This window comes from Lacerta agilis, chromosome 3, assembly GCF_009819535.1.
Source record: "Lacerta agilis isolate rLacAgi1 chromosome 3, rLacAgi1.pri, whole genome shotgun sequence".
NCBI classification, from domain to species: Eukaryota; Metazoa; Chordata; class Lepidosauria; order Squamata; family Lacertidae; genus Lacerta; species Lacerta agilis.
The window spans coordinates 38,374,435-38,396,638 of NC_046314.1; the positions used below are offsets into that span (position 1 = coordinate 38,374,435).

Below are 22,204 nucleotides of genomic sequence, written 5' to 3' on the forward strand. Positions count from 1 at the left end.
TATGGGATTTCATGCAATTGGTGTTCTATTTAAACTAAGGTGCCTATGCACATATAGACACCTACAAACAGGTTTAAATGTGTACATAAGTACATAAACTACACACAGGTAATGTTTTCTTCATGCTTCTTTATATGCCTGGCCTCATGTTTAATCAGGCAAAAAAGACTTGGGCTACAACCTGTTCTTTTTAATTTTTGAAGTGATATTTGTGCTTACTGATTGCATTTCACAAGAAGCTGTACTTGCAAATGAAGTTGCTCTGTGCATCTGTCTGTGAGACAACTGTACCCCCCACACCCTGTCAGCCACTACACTAGCCAGCTCTCAAATTATGTAGGCATGTTATTGGCATCCATCTGTCTTGAGAGACAATGGAAGAGTGCACCAACGGGGGTAAATTCAAACTGCTAGAAAGTCACAGTACCCACTGTAGCTGTAGAGACCAACATGGGAGAGACATGTTTTATTGCAGCTGGAGCAGATGAAAGTGTCCTGTTTCACTGTTACAGATGCAACATGACATTTTTTTTCTCTGCTCTTCTCCCTGTGGTCATGTAGGCTTATATGTATTTTTTATAAAATTATAAGCCACTTGATTAAAAAAATTGATGGGCAATGTAGAAATAACATTATATATAAGCATGGCTAACAAATTTTGGTGATTTTCACTACAAACTCTCGAACTTCATATACAGGTAGGTAGCCATGTTGGTCTGTCAAAACAAAATAAAGAATAAAAAAATTCCTTCCAGTAGCACCTTAGAGACCAACTAAGTTTGTTCTTGGTATGAGCTTTCGTGTGCATGCACACGTGTGCATGCACACGAAAGCTCATACCAAGAACAAACTTAGTTGGTCGCTAAGGTGCTACTGGAAGGAATTTTTATTATTTTGTTTTGACTACGGCAGACCAACACAGCTATCTACCTGTAACTGGAACTATGGAAGGCACCACATTGAGTCGCATGAAATGGAAGTCCATCAACCTCACCAAGAAAAACTTCTGTTTCAGTGTATCTGAAGAAGTGTGAATGCACACGAAAGCTCATACCAAGAACAAACTTAGTTGGTCTCTAAGGTGCTACTGGAAGGAATTTTTTAATTTTTTTATTTTGTTCAAACTTTATAGTTAGTATTGATCTGGAAATATTTCACCCCATCAACTATGATATTTTCAAAGAACCACTGAGTGTTATCCTATTAGAGGAAAAGGGCAGAATATCAAATATTGGCTATATAACCATCAAATACTTGAAGTGGAACCGAGCTATCAAATGCCAAAGACAGCCTGTCAATTAGCTGTGAATTATATTGTATATTAATAATTCACACACACACTTTAACATCTGCAGCACTAAGATTTATAATGGCAAGCATATTTTATCACTTATTTTAATGGCCGTCAAGTTAAAACTTAAATGCCTCCCTTTCAAAACTATACTTCTCAATTGGGGGGGCGGGGTTGAAGGGACAAAACATACAGCTAATGTGTTGTAACTGCCAAACTCCACAATCCGAAAGTGGGTTAGCAGCACTTGTTTAACTTGTTGAGTTGACAGTAAAGGGCACAGAGGGAACAAACTGGAAGGCAGGACAACATTAGTCAGAGTACTATTTAGGAACTTGCTATAAAAAGTAAACTGCTGACATCATGCAGCATTTTTGACTCAGCAGTTCTCTCTTATCTGTTGCTTCACAAGTTGTGTAATAGTGCTAGACAAATTCAACATGCAAATGTTGGCTCACATATTTGTTTCACTGTAAGCAGCCTGCATTCCTTGCCAATGAAGTGGGCAATAGGTTATTATTTAACAGTAATATATCCACATGTCATGGAAATGAGCACAAAACTAAAAATCTCTAGGTAAGACACATCAAAAAGAAATCTTAATGCAAAGCAGACGTCAAGGGATCATGAACATTAAAATGAAAATGACTATCCAAGCAGATCAGGTCATGGGGAGGAAATGCAAGAAAGCTGAATTCCAGCATTTTCTGGAAAGTTATGATTCATCTCAAATATGATCAACACCAGATGCTTCCAAAAGGTAGGAAAGTGTGCATCTAATAATTTAACAAAATACAGGAAACCTCCTACATTGCTTTTTGACTACTATCTACAAATATCTTTTTACTATGGTGTTACAGCAAAGGCAATCGAGTAGTGTTACAGAGTAAGTAAATTTCATGTTTTGTAAGCAAACAAATAATGCTAAAATATCAATGCAAAATATTTTTTTAAATCACACAGATGTTGACCTGAATTATGTTGTCACTACAAGGTCCACAATGCAGCCAATCAGGAAATGCTTCTTTTATGACTAAACATGTAATCAATAGCAACAAGTTTTCATTTCGAATCAAACAGATAAAAGGCTCAGGGTACACAAAATTATAGTGAAACCCAAATTACGTTTTTTCTACCACACTAGTAAAAACAACCAAAAATAACAGCAAACCTGTCATAGAATCATTTACACTAACACAAGCTCTTTGGTGTGCCTTACCACCAAAGAAGCCATTTGCTCTGTAGGCTTTTTTTTTTTTTTTTTTGCAAAGCACTTATTTTTCTGCTTGTGCCATGCAGTGGCCCAAATGTAGCACCTATATTTATGATTGACAGACGCCTATTTCACAGTAAGGACTTTCTGTAACCTCTTGATTTTTAAAAACTATATGAATTTAAGAAGCTAGTTCTAAGTCATTCCTTGTGCAGCAGCACAGGTCTGGGGACTGGTCTCAGGGGAAATATTGAGCCCTTGTTCTTGGGCAAACTCACTCCAAAGACTGCTTCGGAAGAGAAACTGGAAAGGGAGCAAGGGAGTGGTTTTGTCTAACCCAGGGGTTGTCAACCTGGTCCCTACCGCCCACTAGTGGGTGTTTCAGGATTCTAGATGGGCAGTGGGGGATTCTAAGGCACAAGCGGAACCTCCTTCCATTGCGCACTAGTGGGCGGTAAGGAAATTTTATCATCAAGAAAGATGCATTAGTGGGTGGTAGGTATAAAAAGTTATACATGACCATTTTGCTGCTAACATCAATACATTAGCTGCAGCAGCTCCACATCAAGTACACTGTTGTTGTTGTTTAGTCGTGACCAACTCTTCATGACCCCATGGACCAGAGCACGCCAGGCATCAAGTACATTACAATGGTCTATTCTGGAAGTTGACAGAAGATGTATAACTGAAGCCATACTATCCCTGTTCAGAAAAGCCTGTTGTAATTGGTGCACCAACTGAAGCTGGACATAGGCACTCTTAGCCATTAAAGTAACTTGGGACACAAATGTCCATAATGGTTCTAGGAGCAACCTGCAAACTACAAACCTGCTCCTCCAAGGGGAGGTAATATGGTAATAGGAAAAAAACAGGAGTGGCCAATCATGCAAGAAAGATTACAATCATTTATCTGTTCTAATGCCAAACAACAGTATGCTATGTACTAGCCCCATAGTCCTTTCCACCCATTAAAGGAGAGAACACAATTTAAAGTGTCAACAACCATACAACACAACAATATAAGCAGGCATGGCACAGATTCTACCCCCGCCCCCCCCCTGCAACACCCAGATGTCCACAAACAACAGCAAGGGTACAGTGAGGAGACTGTGAACAAAGAAGCCTCTGATCAAACCCCAGGCCATTGCGGATCACAGGAAGTCAAAAAGCAATACCAAATAGCTTCTATCAATGCAAGCTCTTGTCCTATAGCAGAAACACTCTGGAGGAAGAGATATGGTTCATTAGTAAAACACCTGTTTGCATACAAAAGGTACCAGGTTCAATCCCTGGCATCTCCAGGTAGGACCAAGAGAGGCTGCCATTTGAAAACATGTAAAGTTGCTGCCAGTCAGTGTAGGCAATTCTGACCTTGAAAGACCTATGGTTTCACTCAGTATAGGGCAGCATCCTATGTTTCCTTAAGGCTGAACTCTCAGCAGTTATTAGTGCATTAGCTTATATGGCTTATGTTATGCTTCCTTCAGATTGCTTGCTCAGTTGAGTTGCCAACTTGGAAGAAGTAGAATCTTGGATTGGACATGCTTACAATATTAAATTCTCTACTCCTTTCTTCTCATGCTTTTAGGCTTTTGACTAGAGAAACATAAAGTAGCTAAGGTTTTGCCTTTAGTCCTTTGAATATTCAAGTTCAATAAAAAGGAGACTTCCAAAAATCAGCACAATGTCTTCATTCCCAAGGAGTTATTTTTAAATCACTGCTCTGAAACCACCACTACAGCTGAGCTGCTACTCTCAAGATATTCTGAATTACAATTCTCATCATTTCTACTGGCTAAACTGGCAGGAACAGAGAGATGGAGTCCACCATGCATGGAGTGCACAAGGTTGGGGGGGAGGCCATTTTAAGGAGCAGTTGAAAATGGCTCAAGAGGAAATAGACACGGTGTGTTGGGGGAATACAGAAAAATGCTGGTTTAATGTCATTGTCTCCAAATTTGCATTTAATCACTACACCCCATCACAACTTGGGCAAGGTGCTAGATAAGGTGGTAGTAGGAGAGCTTCATGGATACTTAGATGAAACGTGTATCTAAACCTGTGGTTCCCAGCGTGGGGCACACACCCCACAGGGGGGCAATTTGATTTTAAGGGGGGCAATTTGAGATTGACTTATTAACAGTTAATGGCCTGTTAGGCTTCCTCCATGTGAATAGGAGTTCACTTTTTGAATAATAAGAATTATATGTCATGGGGGCAGAATCAGGATTTTAGAGATGCTTAGGTGAGGAATTGTCCCCCTGCTTATTTAACTTATATGCAGAATTCATCATGCGAAAGGCTGGACTGGATGAATCCCAAACCGGAATTAAGATTGCCGGAAAAAATATCAACAACCTCAGATATGCTGATGATACTACCTTGATGGCAGAAAGTGTGGAGGAATTAAAGAACCTTTTAATGAGGGTGAAAGAGGAGAGCGCAAAATATGGTCTGAAGCTCAACATCAAAAAAACTAAGATCATGGCCACTGGTCCCATCACCTCCTGGCAAATAGAAGGGGAAGAAATGGAGGCAGTGAGAGATTTCACTTTCTTGGGTTCCATGATCACTGCAGATGGTGACAGCAGTCACGAAATTAGAAGACGCCTGCTTCTTGGGAGAAAAGCAATGACAAACCTAGACAGCATCTTAAAAAGCAGAGACATCACCTTGCCGACAAAGGTCCGTATAGTTAAAGCTATGGTTTTCCCAGTAGTAATGTACGGAAGTGAGAGCTGGACCATAAAGAAGGCTGATCGCCGAAGAATTGATGCTTTTGAATTATGGTGCTGGAGGAGACTCTTGAGAGTCCCATGGACTGCAAGAAGATCAAACCTATCCATTCTCAAAGAAATCAGCCCTGAGTGCTCACTAGAAGGACAGATCCTGAAGTTGAGGCTCCAGTACTTTGGCCACCTCATGAGAAGAGAAGACTCCCTAGAAAAGACCCTGATGTTGGGAAAGATGGAGGGCACAAGGAGAAGGGGACGACAGAGGATGAGATGGTTGGACAGTGTTCTCGAAGCTACTAACATGAGTTTGGCCAAACTGCGAGAGGCAGTGAAGGATAGGCGTGCCTGGCGTGCTCTGGTCCATGGGGTCACGAAGAGTCGGACACGACTGAACGACTGAACAACAACAACAACAAAGGTGAGGAATGGCCCCCAAAAAAGGTTGGGAACCACTGATCTAGACCCATTTAAATCTGCATTCAGTCCTGGTTTTGCAATCAAAACTGCTTTGGTCACCTGGTTAATGACATTTGTTAGGGAAGAGGACAACCCTATTGATATCAATAACCTGCTCTAGATTCAGTTGCACTCCCCCTGGAAGAGCAGGTTTGTAGTTTGCAGGTTGCTCCTAGAACCATTATGGACATTTGTGTCCCAAGTGACTTTAATGGCTAAGAGTGCTTATGTCCAGCTTCAGTTGGTGCACCAATTACAACAGGCTTTTCTGAACAGGGATAATATGGCTTCAGTTATCCATCCTGTCAACTTCCAGAACAGACCACTGTAATGTACTTGATGTGGAACTGCTGCAGGATGTTGCAGTCAATGTATTGATGTGAGCAGCAAGTTGGACACGTATAACTTTTATTCTCCAACTCATTGCGGGTCTGATTCAAGGTCCAATTCCATAAAAATCAATTATCAATGCAATATTAAAACAAAAATAAAAAATAAAACAATGATGTCATAATTTTCATTAACAGACTTGGGGCATCTTGTGAACATTTGAGAGTTGATGTACACAATCAAGATTTAGAGGACTGAGCTCTGCCTGTACAACCAAGAACATTCCTTTTTCTCACTGTATTGCCAGTACTTTTCTCTCCAAGCTGTACATTCCATTAAACAGAGATGACCTGCTCTGCTAGTGTGTACGCAATAAATTATCTCACAATCAAAGTAAGGAGAGCAAGGCGTTCCTGACCTAGACAGTGTAAACATTCAAGGGGAAGGTGTCCTCAGCATTATCAGTCAGAAATAAACCGTCATGGATGTTGCCCTTGGAACCAATGAAAGCAACACTACCCAATGGAGTTTTGCAGAAGAGTTCAAATTACAAGTCCTATTAGCAAAATGTTAAGGAACCACAGGGCACAGTGGTAGCCCTGAAAGTCAATCCTGCAAACTAGGTGTAGAAGCATTTAGAAAGCGTATTTCCATATACAATTTCCGGGTGTGGGGTGGAGAGAGAGAGATATATATATGAGGGACTCTTTTTCCCCATATAAAAATACAGGTGCCCAGCTTCAGTTTTCCTGAAGTGTGTGTGTGTGTCCCGTCCCACACCTCCTTCTGAAGATTGCCATCTTTTATTTTTCTGGCAGAGCTTCTGCAGACTGGAAAAAAAACAACTGCATGGCGAGGAGAAATGCAATCGGTGCAGCTTTTCCGTTCAACGCCTGCCCATACTGGAGCCGTCTGCACCTGTTGAATTCCTACCTGCCATGCAGCTGCTAGAAGCCCCCAGACTTCTACCTGGGCGGTGGTCGGGTGTGGGGTGGGTGGGAGGCTGGGAGACAAGGTAGCAACATTCTTTCATGCCTGCCTGCCTTCCCTCCCGCCGCCGCCCTCTCCCCCCACCACCTCCCCCAGCAGAGTCTCCCCCACCCCGCGCAGCACCTCCGCCCTCACCAGTCGCTAGATGAATGGGCTGGGACGGTCGCAAGAGGACACGCGCTGGGGAACGGGGAAGCTCATCCTCAGTGTCTCCGAAGGGCTCCGGGCCGAGCCAGGGCGACTGACGGCGGAGGGGAGAGAGCAGAGGCCAAGGCAGCCAGGGAAGGAATCGGCCACGGCTGCAAGCCCTCACAGGAGGAGACGGAACAGGGCAGGTTGAGGACACCGGAGCAAAGGAGCGCGCGATTGGGCGAAGTGCTGAGTATCGCGAGCGCCTATTGGCCGGCGGGAGCCAACGCTCCGGCTTCTGCCTCTGGAGCCAGAAGCTATAAGGGGCTGACACGCAATAGGCCCTCTCCGGGCAGGAGGGCGCATGAGGGAGGGCGAAGAGCCCCCCAGGAGGGGAAGGGGTGAGGGACGACGGCTTTCCTCGCCGAGTCGCCGCCGCAACCGGTCGGGTTGCAAGCGAAGCGTGCGGCGGCTGTTTTCCCCGAAGCGAAGCCCCTTTAAATAGCTTAAAACTGCCCCGGGCGAAGCAGCACAGGCAGCAATTCGGAGAGGGCGCAACCCTGTGCGTGTTTGCCCAGTTGCGGGGTCTGGCAAAACTGGACTTGCTCCTCAGGGAGAGGTGCAGGCTTGGGCTCTAGTAAGCCACTTTCGCCGTTTGCTGCAGAGCCGTCCCTTGTTTCAGTGGGTGTCGCCTCAGGAAAACTGCGCACCGCGACCCCTCCTGTCTTAGGTCCTTTCAGGAGTAAGACACCCCCCCCCCCACGGGGTTCAGATCAAGGTGCACAGAGGAATTTGCAAACTTCCACTGGCTCGAAGGAAACCAAGGGAGGCTAACCTTAGAAGCTATAAGCTCTCTGCTAATTTTAACCTGGGTTCTTTGGTGACCTTCTTGGGGGGAACGTGACTCATGCAAAATGCGGGCTGCATTTGTAGTGGCACACAGCGGCCACACCCTCAAGCTTTTGGTGTTGAGCCCCTGGAAAAGCTTTTGAAAAGGCTGACGAGAAAATTAGTAGATAGGGAGCGTTTCTGAGGTCACTCAGAATTAGCACTGGGGTGTAGAAGAACAGACTGTGGAAATAGATCTGAAAAATGAAGCATCTTTGTATAGCATTGCTTCAGAGTTGCTTTTCCGATGGCTTTAAAAAGGCCCGTTTCAGCTATTTCGGTACTTTTTGTTCAAGGTTTAAAAAGATACTGTACAATAGATAGCATGGCGAAAATCACTGGGGTGATAATTATTTTTGTTTTTATATACAGAAAGACATGCACAGAGCAACTCGGTTCATGCCATAGACCACATTACTGGCAAACTGGAAAGCTTTTTAGGTTAATGCACAACTGTGGAAGAATCCTTCAGATCCGCATTCCTTGGTGACTTTGCACGTGAATTTGTGAACCGATTTATCTTACTCAGCTTGTCTCTTCAGCAGTGGCAATTACTGTGATATTAAAATCAAAGCTATAGTGGCATACTTGGATCAGTCCCTTGCATGTACATCACTTCCTTCAAGAAAGCCTATTAATTTTAGCCAATGCTGTTGATTAAAGCTAAATCAATCTGTTTATGTAAATAGAAAAGGGCAGGTTTGATGTCTTGTTTTCCTAAGTAAATAAATACTGTTCATTTTGCTGTTCAGTGAAGATATCTGCCACACCTGCATATATGATCATTCACCCTCCAGCATTTTTATTATTTTTAATTTCTAATTCCCTGTCAACTTTTGGATCAGAAGAGGCCCAGCCTCCAACCAAGAAATTCCACTGTTGTTTATGTTAAAAAAAAATGGGGCTAATCAGAGTTTTCAAGGCCAATAAGGTAAGGATCTTCATAGATGCACTTGGTAAGGGAAAATTCATTTTTTTGCCACTAGATGTCACCATTGAGATATAGGTCCTCAAATTCACTGTTGATGAAACACACCGAAGTGTTTGGAATTGTTAAAAATGCTTATTAAAAGTACTTGTTTTCCACTTTTAGGTGCAGAACTAAAGTTAGATGCTATACGGGGAAAAAGAGCAAAATACAGTTTTAAATTTATGAACACATTTAATTTGCCATTCCAGCATATATTGAAAAAAGTGCCCTTTTCTGTTAGCACCATACTCATGCTAACGTTGCAATGTTTGCCACTTAACCACTTCTCTGCAGACATACTTGCTGAGCTAGCTAGAAAGGATGAAAGCATCTCAATTTCCCCTGTCACAAAATATTAGAGATTGAGGGTTGGGTGATGTGACATATCACAAGAGAAGCATTAGCTTGAGAAAATGTCCTCTGGGTCCTACACAACAGATTAATAACTGTGCAGATATTGCATCAAGACAACCTGAAGGAGTGTCATCACCCTTATCGTTCAGCCCAGACACTGAAGTCCTCCTCCGAGGGTCTTCTGGTGGTTCCTTCAGTGCAAGCAGTGAAGTTACAGGGAACCAGGCAGAGGGCCTTCTCAGTAGTGGCGCCCTCCCTGTGGAATGCCCTCCCTTCAGATGTCAAGGAGATAAAGAATTACACAACTGAAGGCAACCCTGTATCAGGAGGTTTATGATGCTTTATGTTTTCGATATGCTGTAAGCTGGGGAGGCCCAGCCAGATGGGCAGGGTATAAATAATAAAATCATCATCATCATCTTAACAGGAATATGGAGAGGTCTGGGACAGTTCAGGGATCCAATTAACACTAGTGCATACTATATCAATATCTGGCCAATGTAACAACAATCATTGGCCCAGTGAGATGGAATGAAGTATGACCAGCAATAAAAACCACAGACTCAGAATAGTAACTGAAATGAATCAATCATTTTACTGGTGTAAAATGCTTTGAGACAATAATATTAGCATCCTCACTGATGACTTTCAAGTGTTGCTTGAATATCTTTTTATGCTGACAGACCTATGCAGTTGTCCAAACTTTCTTGATCATTTTATTATTTTTTGTAGTTTATATGTTTTATTGTATATACTGTTATATACTGCCTTGATATTTTATTTAAGTTGGCAGCAAGCAAATATTTTAATAAATAAATATGACATCTGCATGAAATAAAGCAACTTATAACAATATAGTAGAAAATAATATATGTATGGTTTAATAATAAGAGTAAATCATGGTAATGGCATTAGTTTAAAAATGGCAATTGCATTAACAAAGCAATCAAAGTCACTAACATTGTTAAAATAGTCTCCTAATGCCCTTCAGCCCATCTAGTTGTGAAATATAAGTTATAAATTCACAAGCATATCCACAGGTTGGAATAAAGTTCACATTTACCATTCCAGGGCAGTACATATTGTGCTCTTTGCCTAAGCAGAGCAGAGCTGACTAGGCAGCAGATTGCTGGAAGAAGTGTGGGGAGACATAAAATTATTTGAAAAGTGAAGCTACAGGGAACCAGGCAGAGGACCTTCTCGGTAATAACACCCACCCTGTGGAATACCCTCCCATCAGATGTCAAGGAAATAAATAACTATCTGACTTTAAGAAGACATCTGAAGGCAGCCCTGTTTAGGGAAGTTTTTGATGTTTTGTCACATTAATAATTAATTAATAATATTCTGTTGTGAGCTGCCCAGAGTGACTGGGGAAACCCAGCCAGATGGGCGGGCTATTATTTATTTATTTATTTATTTATTAGGAACTGAACCAGGGGATGGACTTTCCAATCTTTTGCATTAATGCCATTCGTATTGTGGCCCTAAGTGGGAATGAGACTAATGTAACAGGGACCCTTGCTTGATCAGCAGTTCTTCACACAAGGCAACTGTGACACACAGCAGCACTGATTTTCCAAAACATGTCATGGTTTCTCCTTTGTTATGCTGACAACCTTGGGTTTCCTTCCAATCGTATCATCCTGAAGGACGCCAAGGTCTCACGTAACCAGCAACGAAGTTGACTAAGCAACACAAAAGTGACACAGAGTTACATACCACCCATTTCATGCCTGTTGCACCGTGTGCTTGACGTTTGCTATAGTTTCTGATTCTAGAGGCCCAGCAAGGTCCATTTCAACAACTTTCAACTGCATATGTTTAGGATCAAGCTGTAACAAGATACAGAGTGATCTTTCCGACCCTTTTGGCATAGTGTGCATGCTCATCTTTCTAATTACTCCTTGCTGAACATCTGCCCAGGAATGTTGTCGAGTCTTGAATAATTTTCCATCACCTCCCTGCACCACTCATATTTCACCTGTGCTCAGCTGTGTTGTGCCCCTAGCTGTACAGATGGAATTGGACTGAATTAGGGAAGCCCCAGGACATAACATGATCCTGGGGGATCATATCATCAAACAGTGTCATTCATTTAAGTACATGGGGTTTAATTTTTGCAAAAATGCTTTTATGGCACATTCATTTTGAGGCAATTAAAATTTAGTTTTCGATCACCCACTGTGGTGGAGGATGACCCTTGCTCCGAAAAGCGTGGTCAAAATTAAAGGGTTCAGGAACCCAAGACAGGACCAAATTTCATAAAATCGTACACAAACTTTACTAAAACTAAACTCTACAAGAGAGAAAAGCTCCAAATAATTACACAGATTAAAATAGCTCAGAAGGTAAGAAAACAACAAACACTAACTTACCCAGCTAATTAACATAATTGCTTACACTTAAATCTCAGTAGGCTGAGCAACAGAACAAGATGCTGTCAAAAGCCCAAAGAGATGCTGACCTTGGCTTTGCTGGCTCCCACCAGTCCAGGTTTTATGGGAACTTAGACCATGGGCGTTCACCTCCTCCACCCAATTACCTTGCGACACCAGACTTGAAGCCTTAATAGGAGCTCATTATTTCTAAGGTTCTAAGCCATTCCCATAAACCAGTCTTAAATGGGTGACATCACCACAGCTGCATAAGGTTGCGATCACATAATAAAAGTGTGCATAAATTTCAGGATTAATAGTAATTCAGGATTACTATTAAGATTAAATCTGGCAATAATAATAACAATAATAATACAACAACAACAACAACAACAACAATAATAATAATAATAATAATAAATTTATACCCCGCCCTTCCCCGCCAAACCGGGCTCAGGGTGGCTAACACCAATAAAATCACAACCAAAACATAAAACAATTCACTAAAATACAGACTAAAGTACAATTTAAAATTTAATTTAGTGCTGCTTACCTGTGAGAATTTTAATCCTCTCTCCCCCTGTTAAACATGTTTACTCAGCTTCAACTTTCTGCCCACAGAAATATTTGACCAATAATTTTTTTTAAATAGGCTAACAAATAACCATCTTTGTATATGCAGATCAGGCAAAAAAAACAACAACATTGTGGTATTGCCTTCTGTGCATCTTACGCATGGATAGATTCTTGATTCATTTCAGAATTTTCTAGGTGGTCAATCAGACGATTTCAAAATTAAATGGTGGCTGGTCAGTATAGGCAAGTCTGTTACCAACAGGGAACCATTATTTGTTCTAGTAGTGAGTAAGTTACAGACTAATTGTTTTGATCTGAAACTGCAAAGAGGATTTATTATTTAAATGGTGTGGGGAAACTCTGCAGTTTTAAGTTTTTAACAAATTGTATTTGTGAAAATGTATCTGCTGAACAAACGTCTTTGATTATCTTGCTTGTTCCTGAGAGTTGCATTGTAATAGCCATTGACTACAAACAATAATGTCATGGGAGTTGATCTATGTCACTCTCCAAGCTCGTCCCCAGGTAGGGAATTTATTGAATAAAAACACAGCCGATATTCAAGCAAGACATACTCTTTTTTAAATTTGACTTTACTGCAGTAAAGGACAGTCCCATAAAGTGATGGGAACTGTAATGATCACAGGTTTTACACAGCTTTTATACTTTCTCACAAACATCTGCCATATGGGGAGAATAATAGTATATACGAGGGACTGTTGTGTGAAAAACTGAGATAGCATGAAAAACACTGTACATACCTGTATACTCTAAAGTGGTGTATATTGCTTAATATTGGTATTATTACTAACACACATTCCCAGCTGAGAAATAGGGTATGTGTGTATTTGCATACCATACAAAGAGAGAAACAAACTTTGCCATCAGTATAACAATACTAAGAAAACACTTTGTGATTCAAGATTATGGGTTGATTCCTTTAATCACCTAGACCAAAATTGGTACATATAGGTAGGTATGTCATCACATTATCCAGATCAGATCCAAGCTGGAATAATGGTTTGAATAACTAGATGCCAGCATAAGTTGTTGTTGTTGTTGTTGTTGTTGTTTTAACAGAGCCAGCGTTAAAACTTTAATTACCAATACTTCAGAGGAATCTGGGGGGAGGGGGAATGCTTCTGTTTTATTATTGCTATCATTCTGTCCTCTGTGATTTCTTGAGCTCTCCTGTCCGCAGTATAAAAGGCAAAAACCTCCCACTCTTACAAGGTTCCCCAGATGAAAGAATGTGTCATGCATTAAAGTATTTTCTTCATTTCAATGAAATGTTCTTTTATCAATTACTTTAATTCCTTGCCTCTACCTCATTTGCCCAATGAAATTTTTTTTCAGCAAGAGCATTTACTCTGGTTTCCCAGAGTGTTTGGGGCATAGGAGGTAGCTGCAGCACAGCAAGGTATTTTAGAAAAATCCCTTTGGCACTTTTACACAGGTAAGCCAAGAAGCAAGGCCATTCAGAATTAAGGAATCGGCAGAACTAAATTCAGGAGGTCAGCTCATTAGCAACACGGCTTCAGCACATGGAACAACAGGCTGCCGTTAGAGATGGAGCTTTCTTTTTTTTAAAAAAAAAAAAAAGGCTTAATTAGTGTGGGTATGATAAATGGTCTTTGCAAACATGTTATATTTTAAAAGAGCAAAGAATGCAAACCCATTATGTGGAGGTAATGAGCCACAGACAGCCCTTCTCTCCCACCTACAGTGGCCCCTTTCATTTTGGTACTAAAGTTCCAATGCATACAGACCCTTAGTTTACCCTTGGAGCCATCATTTAGAGGTAGAGTACAGGCTTTGCATGAAAAAAGCCTGACTTTTGATCCCTAGCATCTCTAGGTAAAGGTAAAGGGACCCCTGACCATTAGGTCCAGTCGCGGACGACTCTGGGGTTGCGGCGCTCATCTCGCTTTACTGGCCGAGGGAGCCGGCGTACAACTTCCGGGTCATGTGGCCAGCATGACTAAGCCGCTTTGGGCGAACCAGAGCAGCGCACGGAAACGCCGTTTACCTTCCCGCTGGAGCAGTACCTATTTATCTACTTGCACTTTGACGTGCTTTTGAACTGCTAGGTGGGCAGGAGCAGGGACCGAGCAACGGGAGCTCACCCCATTGCGGAGATTCGAACCGACGACCTTCTGATCGACAAGCCCTAGGCTCTGTGGTTTAACCCACAGCGCCACCCGCGTCCCTAGCATCTCTAGGTAGGTCTGAGTGTTTTTTCAGCATCTCTAGGTAGGTCTGAGAAAACACTCAGGTTTGAAAGAGCTGAGCCGCTGCCTTTCAGTGTATTTTAATACTGAACTACGTGAACCAATTTTGTCAGGATAAGGTTTGGACCTTAGTGTCTGCTGTGGGGTGCTTGTACCTTCATTAAAGTAGCTCAGGAAAGAGATGCTTCTCCGATTTCTTTTCTATCATGATGGTTGTGCTGGTCTATTTGGTGCCAAAGTGGTACCACATTGTTCTGAGTCATTCCTGATGGCATGAGACTGTTGAAAAGAATTAAGCCCCAAATAGTTTAAATAATAATGTGTAGTGTCGCCAACTTGTAGTTCCAAGTTTTAAAAAAAATCTGTATTATTTGCATTATTGTACAGTCGTACCTTGGTTTTCGAACAGCTTAGTTCTTAAACGTTTTGGCTCCCGAACGCCGCAAACCCACAAGTGAGTGTTCCGGTTTGTGAACTATTTTTGGAAGCCGAACATCCGACAGGGTGTCTGCGGCGTCTGATTGCTGCAGGAACTTCCTGCAGCCAATCAGAAGCCATGCCTTGGTTTCCGAACGTTTTGGAAGTCAAGCAGACTTCCAGAACAGATTCCGTTTGAGAACCAAGGTACAACTGTACTTTTATTCTTGTATTGTTCTTTTTATCTATCTTCTGTTTTTGATAGCAAACCAATGTGAATAGGCATTTGCCTAGAAAAGCAGCCTAAGAACATTTAAATTTTGTTTACTTATTTATTTTAACCAGATTTATATAGCACTTAATCCATAAAACGCCATAAGTGTATATAAGAAAATGTATAAAATGTACATACGAAAATACTGCTAAAATCAAACTTCCAGTAAAGGAAGCTAAGGAGCATATTCTGCCTGTGATTCAGCTCATGGGGAGTGTGCCAGCAGCCACAGTCCTTATTGCTGGTCCTCTGATAGAGTAGATCACTTTTGGAGGTCACAAAATGTCAATCTGAGTAGTTACACTATAAGAAAACTTCCATTTCTGTTATGCTCAGTAAAAGACAGCATACAGAGGTTTAAAAGTTCACTCATTTAAAATAAATTAATTAAAAAGCATAGACCTGCTTGTTCCCTGCAGTCATGCCTTATAAGAGAGAAAGAAATAAGAAGAAAAAATGATGGAGACCTCACAAATAAATCTTAATTGCAGGCTCTATGTTAGAAATAGACAGGCCCCAAAGTGAGATAAAAATAAATCTGGTAGTTTAATGTTCCGAAATGAACACAAAAGGCTATCTTCAAGGAGCTCGGAGACAAGATGTTTTGAGGCACTGGTAGAGCTGGCTGGCACCGTAGCCTTTCAAACAGCTGATGAAGCACTTTGTCCCTATATGGAACTTGAAAGAGCAACACGGGATTTGAAAAAAGACGTTTGGGACTTCAAAATCTGGGGCAGGAACTGTAGTAGAAGCTCAGGGGCAGAGCACATGCTTTTGCACATAGGAGATCCCAGGTTCTAATCCCTGGCAGTTTTGTTTCACAGGATAGGATGGGAGATGATATGAAAGACCTTGGTCAGTCAGAGCAGACAAACAGTCCTGACAAACAGTCCAGTTTAGCTCCCCACATTCCTAAACACAGCAGAATAAAATAAGTGCCTTAACAGACATGCTGACTAGAACCCTCTAGCATTCTGAGGGCCCATCTGCACTAGACAAGGAAAGCTGTATCACACCACTTTAAACGGTTTTGGCTTCCCTCAAAGAATGCTGAGGAATCTAGTTTGTTAAAGGGCACTGAGAATTATTTGGAGACTCCTATTCCCAGAGCTCCTTTCAGAGTCACCATTCCCGGAGTGGTTCAACAATCAATCCAAGGGAACTCGAAGAATTGTAGTACAGGGACCGAAAGTGCCCGCCCTATCTCTCCGGCTTCTCAATCTAGCCTCTCCTCAGGCCACATTTCCTCCCCAGTCACACCTCTTACCAGCCCTGCTTCCCACCATCCTTGAAGATTTTTGGATGTGATGTGTCCCTGAACTCTGGTAATGCCTGTTGTTTGCTCGGATGGGGGGCAAAAAGCTGTGTGGCTGTGGGTGTAGAAACAATAAAGAAGAAAAACTGACATTTGTTGCTCTGCCCCTCATTGGCATATCTCCCCACCCCGCAAAAGGTCACCCAGATGGGAATGGGGCCCTTGTGCAATGTCACCAGACTCCCCATCCATCCACCCAAAACACCACCTTTTTCTTTTAAAAAGCAAAACAGGTTGTTCCTCCACACACAAAATATTTGAAGGAATTTCTATGGAAACCAAAAGAGTTTTATGGCACTAACAAAATTCCCTTAAGGGTTTTTGTAGATATCTGTCTAGGGAACCTCTGGATCAGAAGCCCCCACCCCCGTAAAACATAAGGATCTGAAGTAAGACAGCTACATGACGGGACTTAAAAGTGCTCAGCTTTGGCTGAAATGTGTGTTCTTCATTTCTTTCAAATAAAACTGTATGGGAAACAAGTGTGTCAATTAATCCTGGTTTCTGCTTAATGTTTACCTTTAACAAGGCAAGAGATTCAGGTCTATTAGCTATGGCCCAGTTATAACAGTTTTATACAGTATCATTAACTGAATGCAACAATTTGAGGGTAATTACATTACATTTAAAAATCACCTTTTCATATTGCATCTGAAATTTATTTTTGTACCCTATCATGTCACAGAGTAAATAATAACTCACTATAAAGTAGATTTGGCCAAACTGCCTGGCGTGCTCTGGTCCATGGGGTCACGAAGAGTCGGACACGACTGAATGACTGAACAACAACAATAAAGTAGATTATAGTTGGATGAGCTGTCCCTGGTATTCTACAGTATTCAAACCTATACAGTAAACAAAGATGCAGTTAAATCAGTAGATATTCTATTTATATGCAGCAGAATTAAGTTATTCATAGTAAATACTGCAAGCCCCATTAAATACTTGGGAAATAGTTTTCTATTTTTATAGCATATATTGACATTTGTTACGCTAGTTCAGATACCTACTGAATCATTTACTATTCTCTCATTAGTGGACCAGGAAGACAGATATCTAAGGCCGCTGATCTGCAGAGGACGAGTAAATATATTCAAGTTTTTAAAAATTGAAGGAAAAATATACACATCATGCTCTCTGGCTTCTTGATGCAAAGAGTCTTTGTTGTATGCTATGAATTGTCTTTCTGCCGTTTCCTCCTTTGGACAGCTGACTAGTGAAGTGTGTGTACTATTGGTGGCTGGTAGCACACAAATGGCTGTTCTGCTCCTCTTCCCTTGCTAATGCAGCAGTAGCAGCGCTAGGTTGGGTTTTAGTACTAACAGAAAGCACTGGCACCCAGATCTTATTTTTCAGGGGTTTTGCAATCCAAATTCAATCCAAACTCCAAAATCCACTACCCACAGTGGGCTTTTTGATCCATATACCAACATGACATGCTAAATTTTAAATGGTGGGAAATAACTGTATGCCAGAATAGTTACCCAAGTTTCAGCACATGGGATTACAATGCAAAATTTCTACAATTTTCCAAGTTAATGGGGTTGCAAACGGATTTTTTTTCTGGAAATAATTAAAACAGAAATGAATGCTAGCCTTTCACTAGATTCCCAGAAGTGTCTTTTACACTGTGTGAGAGTTCACATAAAACACAGAAATGCTCAGGTAAAGAGACATCAGGAAAATAATAAAAGTGCTGCAGCCTAAGTCTACAAATTATAATAATACAACAGAATTATTCTTTTTTAAAAAAAATACTCATAGAAATTGTTCGTTGCATTTTAAATGAAATAACACAGTCCTATCCATTTTTTTTAAGAGCAGCAGTGTTCCAAATTGCAGCGGATTTCTGAAAGTTTTGACACAGAATCTTACCCCTGTGCTACTTTCAAAGTACATTTGCGTGTCCTTTATAGTTGACTCTCTTCCACTCTATTTCTGTAAAAGAAACAAACTTCATTGACATATTGTGAGCCCTTCCAGACAAGTTGTTTATTGAACACTGATTTGGGATATTAGATGACGCTGGGTATTTAATGAACATTCATTCTGATTTGTTTGCAGGAAGGCTAGAAGATGTGACAGTGTAAACAGAAGTGTTACCCCACACTTTCATTCATTCATTCAGCCTTTATTGGCATAATACCTCACACTTTCCACTGCATTTCCCCTTCCATGTCACTTTCCTTATCTCTGAATTTTGGGGAAGTAGCTTTGTCGCACAAGAGCTCCAAATAAGCTTTAACTGTGCAACCTGAATCTGCCAGTTCGTGCTTGAATCCCACCCCAAAATAGTGACAGCCTGAGAGGACCCTGGAACCAGATAGAAAGAAAATTATTGCTCAATGGAAATCTAGAAGAGGAAATGTCAGTAAGTCCTGCTTGGTATTCTCCATGAGGAGGAAAAGCACACCTGCCAAAATTCCTTCCTTTGCACAACTATTGGTGGAAAGTCTTCGGGCTCGTGGGGGACACTTTGCTTCTGTTTTTAGAACCCCCAAGTCCACCAATTGGGGGCGGGTGTAAAAAAGTGGGTGCGGGGGTCGGAGCCTGATACATAATGGTGGCTCAGGTGGTAAAGCCAGTTCCCTTCTGCATCCCACCCATCTGGCATCAGTGGAAGACCTTGGGGTCTCAAATTTCAGTGGCGCCCTGTACAATGCTAAAATTTGGCGCGCACACCTCGCCTTCAATTTTACATAATAGCTGCGGCGCCCCCTGAAACTCCACACCCAATACTACCAAACCAGTCATGCTCCCCTAAATCCGCCTTTGCTTGTGTCCTCTGGACTACAACTCCCAACAGCCCCAGCCAGCAGGGTGTTATGGGAGTTGCAGTGTGCAAAATTTGTAAGGCACCAGGTTAGCAATGGCTGCACTAGGATAACCTGTCTATATCACTATAAGCGTACATCTTATCAAGTATTCTAGCAGCCTAATTTAGAAGGTGGAGGAAGGCACATTGCTCTTATGATTGGGAGTGAGAAATCCTGGCTGGCGTAATACAACTCATCCAGAGATCTACCAATTGATCCTGATCTGCTTCCTCCCCTGCTTTAAACTGCATCTGGTCATTCCTCTCTGGAGTGCTGCCTTTTGCAGCTTAGTTCTCATTAGTTCCTATGGGACCTGAAAAGAGTAGAGCAATGCAGTCCGCAAAGGCTTTGCCCCCAATCTGCCAGTGCAGATGTTCCCCGGCGTCAGTTGTGTGTCAGCCACAAAAGGCCCTTAGTACAGAAATGTACTACCAGTGGGCCAGGATCCTGCCAGAGCAGCATTAACAGGCTTCTGTGTAACTGGGAATCCGGCCTGAGAGTACAGATGGGCAGATCAAAATTAAAGGTCGCCACCAGAACAGGGTGGGGTGGAGGGATGGCTCAGTCGGTAGCCAGTCAGCACACAACCAGCTAACTCCTCAAGTTGTGCTTCCTTGAACAGTAAACTGCCAATTCCATGGCCTTAAGAATGGTCAATAAAATTGTTTTGTAACCCTGTTATGAAATGGCATAACTGGATCACTATGAATGAATGGCCAAATCATCTTTCAGCAGCTCGCAGGCAGCAGAAATAGACCTCCTGAGCAACGCGATTAAGATATAAATTTCCACTTTGAGTACTTGGGAATGACAAAGACACCTATAGGACAGGGGTGGAATGGAGGGCAGGCAACCCAAGCAACAGCCTGGGGGTGGGAGGGGTGGGAGGTACTAGCTGCTCAGTTGACACACACACACACACACACACACACACACACAAACACACACACAGCAAACCCCTGAAACAAATAGCCAACAAACTGAAGCTCAATCCAGGTAACTGTTAGTGGGCGATTCCCTAGACTGGATGGATAGGAGACTGCCTGCTCTTGACTGGGTTACACTCCCTCTGAAGGAGAAGGTACATAGCTTGGGGGTACTCCTGGATCCTTTGCTGCCTTTTGAAGCTCAAGTGCTCCTTTACCACAGGAGAAACATTAAAAAGCAAGGGAGAGCAACAGTAGGGATTCCCCGGTGAGGAAGCTGGGACTGCTGGATCCCGAGAAACTGAAGACTTCAGAACAGATGGCGACAGGGTGAAGTGACAGAGAGCACAAACACAAAGGAGAAGACCCCCAGATTGCACACAAACCACAAAGTCTGTAGACTGAATCAAGATGAAAAATATAATTCACAGAAAATAATATATTACTGCAACAGGTATGTAAAAACACATGGCAAACAGACTCATATTATACGCATAGATTTAGTTTCTTTGGCATTTGAGTCTATCTGGCCCTCAGAACTATTATTCTGGGTCACCTCCCTTCTCCTCAGGCCTCGCCTTTCAATGGCCCTGCTTTGCAACTTCCTTGAGTGTCTACGCCTCCCTAAAAAGCATCCTTCTGAGAATGTTTCTTGCCTGCTGGGATGGAGGGCCGAGAAGGATGTACAAGTGCAAAACGTGGAAGGCTGTTTAGAAGGGGAATGTGGCCCTCAGGCAGAAAAAGATCCCCACCCCACCCCCACATGAAGATGAAGCTTGTGGCCACTGTGAAGCAGCAGCAGCAGGAGCAGGCATTGTTTAAGGCAGGGCTCTTTCAGCTTCAGCCTCTGTGACTGCTAGCGCCCGATACTGTGGAAAGAGTATGATCAGCAAACCCTGATCATGGGCTAATGTTCTTGCTCAGATATGAACCTTGGTGGGTTGTCTGGGGGTTAGTTATATGCCTGCGAGCGCCAGCTCTCTCTCGGCCTCACAGGGTTGCTGTGAGGATCAATGTGGCGGGCAATGGGTGCTGTTCTGAGGCTCCTGGAGCAAGGTACAAAAAGCCAAGTAAGGCTGCAACCTGAGAGTAAGGCGCTATCTACACCATACAGTTAAAACACATCCATACAGCTTCCATAGACACGGCCTCAGCCAAAGAATCCTGGGAGCCAAGGTTCACCCTCACAGAATCGTAGAGTTGGAAGGGACCCCAAGGTTCACCTGGTTCAATGCCCTGCAATGCAGGAATCTCAACTAAACCACCCATGACAGGTGGCCATGCAGCCTCTGCTCAAAAATCTCCAAGAGAATTCACAATCTCCCGTTCCACTTTCAAACAGCTCTTAAGTGTCAGGAAGCTCTTCCTTATGTTTAGTCGGAATCTCCTTTCTTGTAACATGAAGCCATTGGTTCAAGTCCTACCCTGCAGAGCGGGAGAAAAGAAGCTTGCTCCATCTTCCACATGACAGCCCTTGGGATATCTGAAGATGGCTATTATATCTCTTCTCAGTGTCCTCTTTTCCAGGCTAAACATACCTGGAACTCCTTCAACTGTTCCTCATAAAGCTTTGCTTCTCAGACCCTTGTTCATCTTGATTGCCCTCCTCTGCACAGAGCTACAATTCCCAGTACCCTTAACAGTTCCCAGGATCCCCTTCCACCCCACCGCGTGAGCCCTTGCTCAGTGTCAGGTACGGCTCAATCCTGGGATCTGTGGCGCGATCAAAAGAAAGCCAAGTGCCTCTGCACGCACCCAGAGTGCCTTTCTCTAACCGCGAAGGCGTTTCCACAAAACGGACTGAGGCTTCCGAGCGGAACGCTGCTCCCAAGACGCCGCTCGCCACTAGCCCAGCAGCGGCCGCCGCCGCTTCGGCTCCAGCAGCAGCCTCCGCGCGCCCAGCGGCGGCGAGCAG

At 42.7% G+C, this 22,204-nt stretch overlaps 1 protein-coding gene across 3 annotated transcripts in view; it reads right to left on the reverse strand.

The window, feature by feature from the left end:
* The window catches only part of IBTK (inhibitor of Bruton tyrosine kinase), a 51,341-nt gene extending 43,973 nt beyond the window's left edge, over positions 1 to 7,368 (reverse strand). For 2 of the 3 annotated variants that reach the window (XM_033143298.1, XM_033143295.1), the window contains exon 1: positions 7,151 to 7,367. The gene's annotated coding sequence lies outside the window, so the exon portion shown is untranslated. Of the gene's footprint in view, positions 1 to 7,150 lie in introns of all 3 variants that reach the window. The other variant, XM_033143296.1, reaches the window with a different exon arrangement.
* Between the last annotated feature and the right edge of the window lie 14,836 nt (positions 7,369 to 22,204).